This window comes from Alligator sinensis, unplaced genomic scaffold (genome assembly GCF_000455745.1).
Source record: "Alligator sinensis unplaced genomic scaffold, ASM45574v1 scaffold542_1, whole genome shotgun sequence".
Taxonomy (NCBI): Eukaryota; Metazoa; Chordata; order Crocodylia; family Alligatoridae; genus Alligator; species Alligator sinensis.
In genome coordinates, this window is record NW_005841963.1 from 2,852,637 (window position 1) to 2,861,056 (window position 8,420).

Genomic DNA, 8,420 nt, shown 5'->3' on the forward strand with positions numbered 1-8,420 from the left:
GGCCTGATCAACCTCTAGCCTCTCCCCGTCGCCGCACGATCCCTCGACGTACCCTACCCTGCGCGCTCGTGGAGAGTCACCTTTCAGACTCTCATTTCGGTCGTTCCACGGAGCCTAGCAAACTCCGTGAGTGTGTATCCAGAGCTCTGTTCGTGTTCGTTTTGTGGAGCCTAACAAACTGCATGTGTGTGTTTTTTGGTTTTTGGGGTTTTTTTTGTAACTGCAACTTAAGAAAGTTTTCTTGCCTGCACCGCGACCATCTATGGTGTAAGTAAAATAATCTTTAATCAACCTCTACGTGTCAGTGCCTAATTCTAGTTCGCCATGCCGACCTTTTCCCCGGCCCACGTGCCCGGGCTGCTGGCCACAGCCCCTCGGCCCCAACAGTGCAAAGCCGGACTAGCGCGAGCTGCGCGGGGCTGGGCTGGGTCCATACCCCACACAGCTCCGGGGATATCCCCCCTGTCATCCCCCAACCCCCCACTTTTTTTGGTGCCTCTTGCCCTGCCTCAAAGGGGTTTGAGACGGGGCAAGAGGCATGTTCACAGACATGTGGACGTGCCCAGACTGTTGAAAACTGAAGTTTAAATATAAAGCCTTAATGTTTTGGGTTGTGTGATCAACTTTCAGTTTATCACTTTATGTAACATTTACACTATTTACACTATTTAAATCATATAAACACAAGCAAAAATGTGCAAGCTTTGCTTAAAGCTGCAAGAATTATTCCTGACCCTCGCCCACCTTCCTTTCCAGTTGTGAATTGTTTCCAAATGTTATTTTTAACTATGAGAGAAGGCAAATTAATTTGTGTCTATCTCTGTAGGAAAAAAATTGGTTTGGTTTCAGATTTTGCTTTCCCACTTTTTCTAGAAATTCAGGAGAGTAAACTTGGAACGTATGGTCTTTCCTTTTATACCAAATTTTCCTGCCAAAAATACCTAATACAAGAGAAATAATTTAGTGAACCTCTGGAGAGTTTTCTAATAGCTTTTCTTAGTGTGGCTCATATACTCCAGAACAGACTTTTATTGCATCAAAGTGCAGAATTGATACATACTGCATGATTTTGTTGATTGTTAGAGAGCAGCTTTGCTAAATTAACATAACACATTCCACAGGTTCTCTTTCCGTGGTCTCAGTTACACATGCTTTTCTAACCCTGGTATGGCATAGCACATTTAATACTGTTCTGTCTTTTTAAATAGTTATTCAACATGTGTGTCTGTGTTTAAGCAAAAGGCCAGCAAGCCTTAGAACAGATCAAAAAATCATTTTTCAGTTTGACTGTGTAATCCTACCAAGTGGGGGTTTATTGTTCCTTAAATGTTTTTTTTCACTTTGATATGTCAAAGTTCTTATCCTTTTAAGTATAATTCTCAAGTTTTTTGTGAACTTCTTGATAAAATGGCCATTTATTTGGATTCCTTATCTGGCCTATTGTATTGATGACTCAGAAGTGCCATAAATCAAGTAGAAGGGGGAGTTAAATACTAATATGTGTATGATGGGGAAAATAGTTGAGGCAGTTTGCTTCAGTTATTGGCCAAATATCACTTGCAAGCTGTGGGAGCTCTTGTGTGTTTATAAAAGACTTGTATTGGGTAGTGGAAAGGCACTGGTAAAGTGAAAAAATAATCTATCCTTGGTGTAAAGAAACTTCTATCTGAAACCCCTGAAAACAATGTTAGATTTTTTTGTTTGGTTCCATTACAATAAATTAAGAATCAAATCCTTGTTCCTCTCACACAGCTTCAGTTCGAAGACCCTTAAGGCTAGGTACAGACAGACAAAAACCCTGAGGCTGAATCTATTTAATCTTTTCAGGTTAGACTAATGTGCATAGATTGAACTGAGAGCAAGTGAACAGACATTCCCAAAATGCAGCCACATGCATGAAGTGGCTCAGGCTAGAAGCTGGGGAGTGTTAGAGCAAGCCTTCCCCTCCCTTTGGCAGTGTCTGGAAGACTGGAGGGAAGCTGACTCCAGCCTTTTCCCTTTCCCTGCATGGGGGACCGTGATTTAATTTGAACCAGGGAGGGATCTGGGGCAGAAGTTCCATAAACCAGTTTGACCCAAATCAGTTAAATCTGATACTACATTCGGCTAGGTTTATCTTAAATCTTTTTTGGCCATTTGGAAACTGGTTTATGTGCACTGAGCTTCTGTTCTGTTACAGGTTTAAATCAGTTTCTGATCACTTAAACTGGTCTATATGTAACTTCTGTCCCTAGCCATTGTGGAAAAGTCAGAGGGAACTGGGAGGAGGAAAAATATTCCTCTCATTTTCCATCAAACTACAGATACAGTGTGGTTGTCCATGGGCAGCAACCCTCTGACAGGCTTTTGGGCCTGTCTCCTGATGTGTGTTCTTCTTAGTCTCTTAGAGAGAGCTGTTCAAATGGGTGCTTCTCATTTGCACTATGTGCATTCTCATTTATGCTTATCCCTCCATTGTACCAGACAATTAGCAGCTGGCCTGTGACTTGTCCTTTAAAAGATTTTCTGTATCTCCTGGCTAGAATTATGATATTTGGTAGGAGCTGTTTCCTCAGTTTATCACAGCTATTTTTACCGCCTGTAAGGTTTTATAAGATTTGTAGACTAGCCTTTTAAAGTTGAATACAATGTTTCTGGTGTGTTTAGAATGCATTTTATCAACTGGTCTTGCTTGCTTATTTTTTAATATCTTGGCTTAGTGCTTACTAGGATGAAGAGTAAGAAGTGGAGGGAGAGCAACATCAATTATTAACAGTTATAGGTCGTGTTGCCCTCTCAAACTATCTCCTTTTGTAGACTGAACTGTAGAAAACCTTCATCTTAAGTTTGAGGAATTAAAAGTATACTGTAGAAATCCTTTCCCACCAAATTTTAGGAACCTTTGAAGCAGATCCGTTGGTTGGGGTTGATGACCGTATTATGTAGACAATATGTATTATGTAGCTTTTTCTTAGAATAGAGAAACTTCAGGTTTTAACATGTTGGCGCTCTCAATTTTTGTCCAAGTATAGATTGTTAGATTAATTATGTTTGCAAAAAGTTTACAGACATGATACTTAAGATCATAGATTCAAGTTTTTGTTTTAAACTCTACAGAAGCTGAAATGGTGAAGAGAAGAAATTGCAGATATACATAAGCCTTGTGACGATGTTTGGTACTTTCTTGCCTGGAGCCTGTTTCTTGTCCCTATCCACACCCTGCCTTCTGCAACTCAGTATGGAGGAGGCCTCTGTTATACAGAACAGCCTATAGCATCATTTGTCAATGTTTTCAGTAAAATTATTTTGATTAGATATATTCCTGTTGTGCATGTGTGTGGGGGTAAGGAGGCCCATGGTAGTATTTCTGACTGGCTACTGTGGGTTGGGAGGCCATGCTTTTCTAGTAAGTTTGACAGGATGTTTCTTTTTGATTCTCACAGTAAAGTTACTGTGGTATTTCAGCTTTTGTCCAACTGCTAAACTCTAAAGTGAGATGAGTCTTTGTGAAACATCAGGTCTGTTAATAGGTTCAAGGTTTTTATTGGTCCTGTTGTTCTAGATACTTTCATATTTTTATTTGGCAGTGAGCAAGAAGTTAGTGAACCACTACCCCTGCCTTCACTGGTGTGTTCCACCCATTTGTTTCACAATGAAAAGCCTGAAGTGGGTTTTTTTTTGTCCCCATCCTGATGGGTGTCAGCTTAATGATGACATTACTGTTTTAAGATTATTGTATGCATGCAAACCTTACCCTTCAGCAGAACATCCTTATCATGCTTATCTAATTGTATTCTGTAACGTGCCTGCTGCCTTTAGGGGAGACCTTGGAGTCTGTTCTGCCTGTCAGCAGTGCTGCCAACCTGAATGTGCAGAAATCATGAGATTTATTTAAACATCATAGAGTTTTAAAAAATAATTCAGAGGGGTTTTTTGGGTCTCCTTTATAATGTTGTGCTTTCAGATGGGAGTGATGGGGGTGCACGAATGAGGGGTGATTAGAAATAGACTCTTTTAGGTTAAGTGGTTGTCAAGACTGACACAAGGGATTTCTCTCCCCTCTCCATCCTCTTTTTTTGGGTACCTACTTCTGGTGTATTGAGAGGCAGCTTCAGGTGAGGTCTTCCAAAATTTGCGAAACAGTTGGAGCAGTGCTGGATAACAGTATTTTTAGGCAGATAAAGATTGGAGCATCCTGGACAGCAGTCCAGTGTGGTAGTGTCATGATGCAGAAAGCATGTTGCTGAGGCAAGAGAAATTTGTTTTCCTGTTTTTGTACCAGTTGCCCTTCCTGCTCCCAGTTTGGCTGTCACCAGTGTGGATGGTTACTAGCAGTGACCATTAGCAGGGAGGGAAGTAGTAACTGTACAGAAATTCAACTATAGTAAAAGGAGGAGGAAATTGTGAGAACAAAGCAGGAAGGAGGCTGGGCTTGCCGGAGGGAGCAGACCATTTCCTTCTGCAGGCAGAACCTGTAGGACTGATGTAGAAGAGCCCTTCTGAGGGTTCGCTGAACAAGGCAACATCAGCTGATGAATGCAAATCCGGTTTGTAGCAACTCAGGAAAGTATGAAGTGAGCATTTTATGAACAGATCTGTTGCTGAAGGGGAAAATCAAGGCAGGGGCATGCATGTTCAAACCTTGCTCTTTTGGCAAGGAAGATTTGTCATTCTAGAGATCAGCTGCTGTCTTGAAGAAAGAGGCTGCCTCAGTTGCAGCTGCTTCCAGCAGGCCGGGGAAAATGAGGGAAAGCTGCCTGCGTATTGGGGAGAAGAAGACTTGAATGTAAAGAATCCTACATCCTGATTGAGTGTCCCTTTTGTGTCCCTACTGATGGTTGCCACATGACAGAAACATATTTCCTGCCTTATTTTATTGCTGTGTTGACTTGCTTCCTTTAATAAACTTGGAAGGTGCAGGCAGGTATTCTAAGCTGATTCAAAGGTTTCCTCCTTCTTGTTCTCTCTCTCTCTTATGTGTTGAAAGCCAAGCAGCAGGCGACAGCATTGCCAAGAGGGCCTGGAGTTAGAGATTTGTAAAGGAAATAACATTCTTTGGAACCATAGTGGAAATACATTTCCACTTAATTTCAGCAGGCTGCTTCAACACGCTGTAATATCTCGTTGGCTGACAAGTAGAAATAACCCATGAACTGAAAGACAAGTTTACCTCAGCAGAGAACTCTCCTAAATTATTTATCTTGGTTTGCCCCTCCTCTAAACTGGGAAGCAGCGTGGCTCTGCCTTTCCCTCTCTGTATTCCTCTCTTGGCTGATCTTTTAGAGGCTTTGGATACAAATTAAGGCTTCTCAGTACAGTAGAGGACTCCAGCAGAGCAAAGCTTATTGCCAGACTTCCCTTGCCCCACACAAACTAGAATGGATCTCTTGGGGAATCATTTTCTTTAGGAAAAGCTGTTAGCTCGGTGGAATGAGCACAGGGCTGCAAACGGAGGTGGGGGCAGGTATGTCTGCTTCAAACTAATTGTGACGTTGGAAGTCATTTCATCTTTGGATCGCTGGGCTTCAGTTTCTACATGTCACAATAGGGATAATCACAGTGACCCATCTTTTATAACATGTTTAGAGTTCTATAAGAGAGGTGTCCATAGAAGCTGGAAATATTTTTCTTCTCTCAGCCCTGGTTTTTGTCTCATTTAAGTGGTTTTTGTTATCTTTGGAGGGAGTGGGGGTTGACCCTATGGGACTTACTGTGCTAGATACCCTTGGGTGGATGTTCTTTTTGTGGTACTCAAAGAATAATTTCCTGCTAATAACTCCAATCAGAAATATCTGGCTGGTCTACAGGCAACAAAACTGAGGAAGTAATGCTCTGTGGACAAGTTTAGACTTTGTTCTCCCTATTAACATTGGAGGAACTCATGGACATTTATTGTCCACTAGTTGTGTGTTGATCTGTTTAACCAAAAATTGGGAACAGATTAATTCAATACCCCATTTATTTTCATTGATGCAGTGCAAATAGTGAGAGCCCTGTTGAAACTTTGGGCTGTAGTATAAGCCCATAGGCAACCCAAGAGAGTCTGCTGTAACTTAGAGCTGCTCCCAGAGAAGATACTTTAAGTTTCAAGATGAGCGTCACATTGGTTCCCAGAGCAGCCCAGAATCTGGAAGGCATAAATCACTTATTTGTGGGTGTGTTTGGGGCACTGGTGGTAGCGGTGGGGATTTTGTTTTTGGTATTTGTTTTAAATATTTATATATTAAATAGCACCTGCTTGTGGGACATTATCCTGAAGACTGTCTCTAGACCTGATCTGTTCAGTGCTGAAGCATGTTGGCAGGTTCCATGCACATATGTATACCATGATTTTTGTGGAAGCCATCTTCAGAGGTCATCACATTTCTGGTACTAAATTAAATGGAATCACACACAAATAAGAGTAGAACGGGCCTTTGTCTATGCAGTTCAATTTAATGTTTTAAATGGCAACACAGCATAGAAACAAAATTCATCCATGGTATTCGTTTTTCATAGAAAAGAAATGTAAAGTACTTTATGAGAATTTCTCAAAAGTATGGTTTCTATTGCCAGACATAAGTGAAACATTATGTCATAATGGGTGTAGTATTACCTGCAAGTAAAGATTTAAAATGACTCCTGACATGTCTGTCTGAGCCAGGAATGAGGCTATTAGATGGGAGAAATAAATCCTTCTGAAATAGTTTTACTGTTTGATTGAAAAGAAATCTTTGACGTGTCAGCCAGTGCTGATATGCCTTTTTTCACAAAGTTAGGTTTACACTTCTAGTATTTGTGTATTTAAATCCTTTTATGTAATAGTACTATCATATAGTTCAGCTGCTTGGTGAGAATGAAGAAATAAAATTTTACCCAGAATTATTTGGACAATGGGAGCATGAGAAGTTAAGGTGACTCACAAATGCCGTGGAGGCATCATCCTAACCATAGAGTGTGATCATGTCTGAGTTCCAAAGCTGGCTGAGAAGATTTAATATATTTTCCACTTTGGTATTCCAGGAAAAAAAATAAATTTACACTAGTGAAACCCTGGCTCTTTTCTGAGTTGTGCTGATAAGACTGGTTTTAGAGCACATAGCATTAGGAGAGTAGGAGACAGTAAGTAAATCAAAAGGAACAGGCATTTCCCACGTATAGCTGTCAGTATTGCATATTCATTGCTCATGTATCAACTTCTCTAGCCAAATAGGTTAGTTTTATAATAAGTATTTTCTTTAAAATGTAGCATATGAGTGGCTGATAAAGTTTGTGCATGCATTCCCATAATTTTATAGTTGTGTGTTTTTGCATAAAATAGATTCTAAAATAGATTAATATTATCATATCTGATTCTTTACTGGGTGTTTCCAGACACCACATACTTAAAAGTGGGAATGTTTTATGTATGACAGTTTAGGTAATATAACTTTCTGTTACATTTGAATTGTATGTAGTAAGACTTGTCTTTTCAAAAGTAGAGGGATATGAAAGCAGTACCCGTAACATCTTTTTCAGTTACTTTCCAGTTGCTCAATAAAATAAATAGTCCATATGTATTTTAATGTTTTTGTACTGAAATGAGCAATGAGGACTTGTTGCAGTCACCTGGTTTGTTTAGTTGGATTTTAATTTTGTGAGGCCAGAGAATACAATAAAAAGCAAAAACCTATTTATATTATTATATCTTGCCAAACATTTCAAGATTTGCCGAAAAGTTTTGATGCTGTTTTTTCTCAACCATTAAAATGTGGTGAGGCACTGTAAACCTTCTCAATTCTATTCCAGGTGATGTTATCTTATTTCCAGCACAGTGAAACACCTCTGGCAGTGATTTGGCAACTGATAACATGTAGGCACAGCACTGGAAGCTGCTGCGAGTCCAGCTAAATGCCCAAAGGGAAAAAGGCAGAAATGCTTTGTCAGTGCGAAGCAAAAAAACCCTGCCTGATGAGGATAACAAAGAGAACTATCCTTGGATTTAGTAAAGATTTTTCCTTTTGGTTTTAACACAGAACATGGTCCCAGTAATTTTTAACTGAACTAAAAGATTAAGTTATTTAATTCACGTTTTGCTCAGAATGCTGTGTTTTTAAATCGTTGACCAGCGTGATGTATCACCATTCAAAAATTAAATCCTTATCAATATGTACAGTGTTCTGTTACAGAGTACATAGAGGGAAGTGTAGGAAAGTGGATATCATTTTCACCAATGCCTGAAAAAAAATAAAGAACTGTAGAGATTAGAGGGGTGTAGGTTGTAGCCATGTTGGTCTAAGGACATAGGCAGACAAGGTTCTTTGGGTGAATCTGATATCTTTTATTAGACCAACTTAAATAGTTGGAAAACAATTATTAAGCAAGCTTTCAGGTTCAAAAACCCTTCATCAGGCTAAGGAAGTTTCTGCAGTTGGTGTGTGCTCTTCCTGGATGGAATGAAAAGTAAAGAAGCCAGAGGCTGG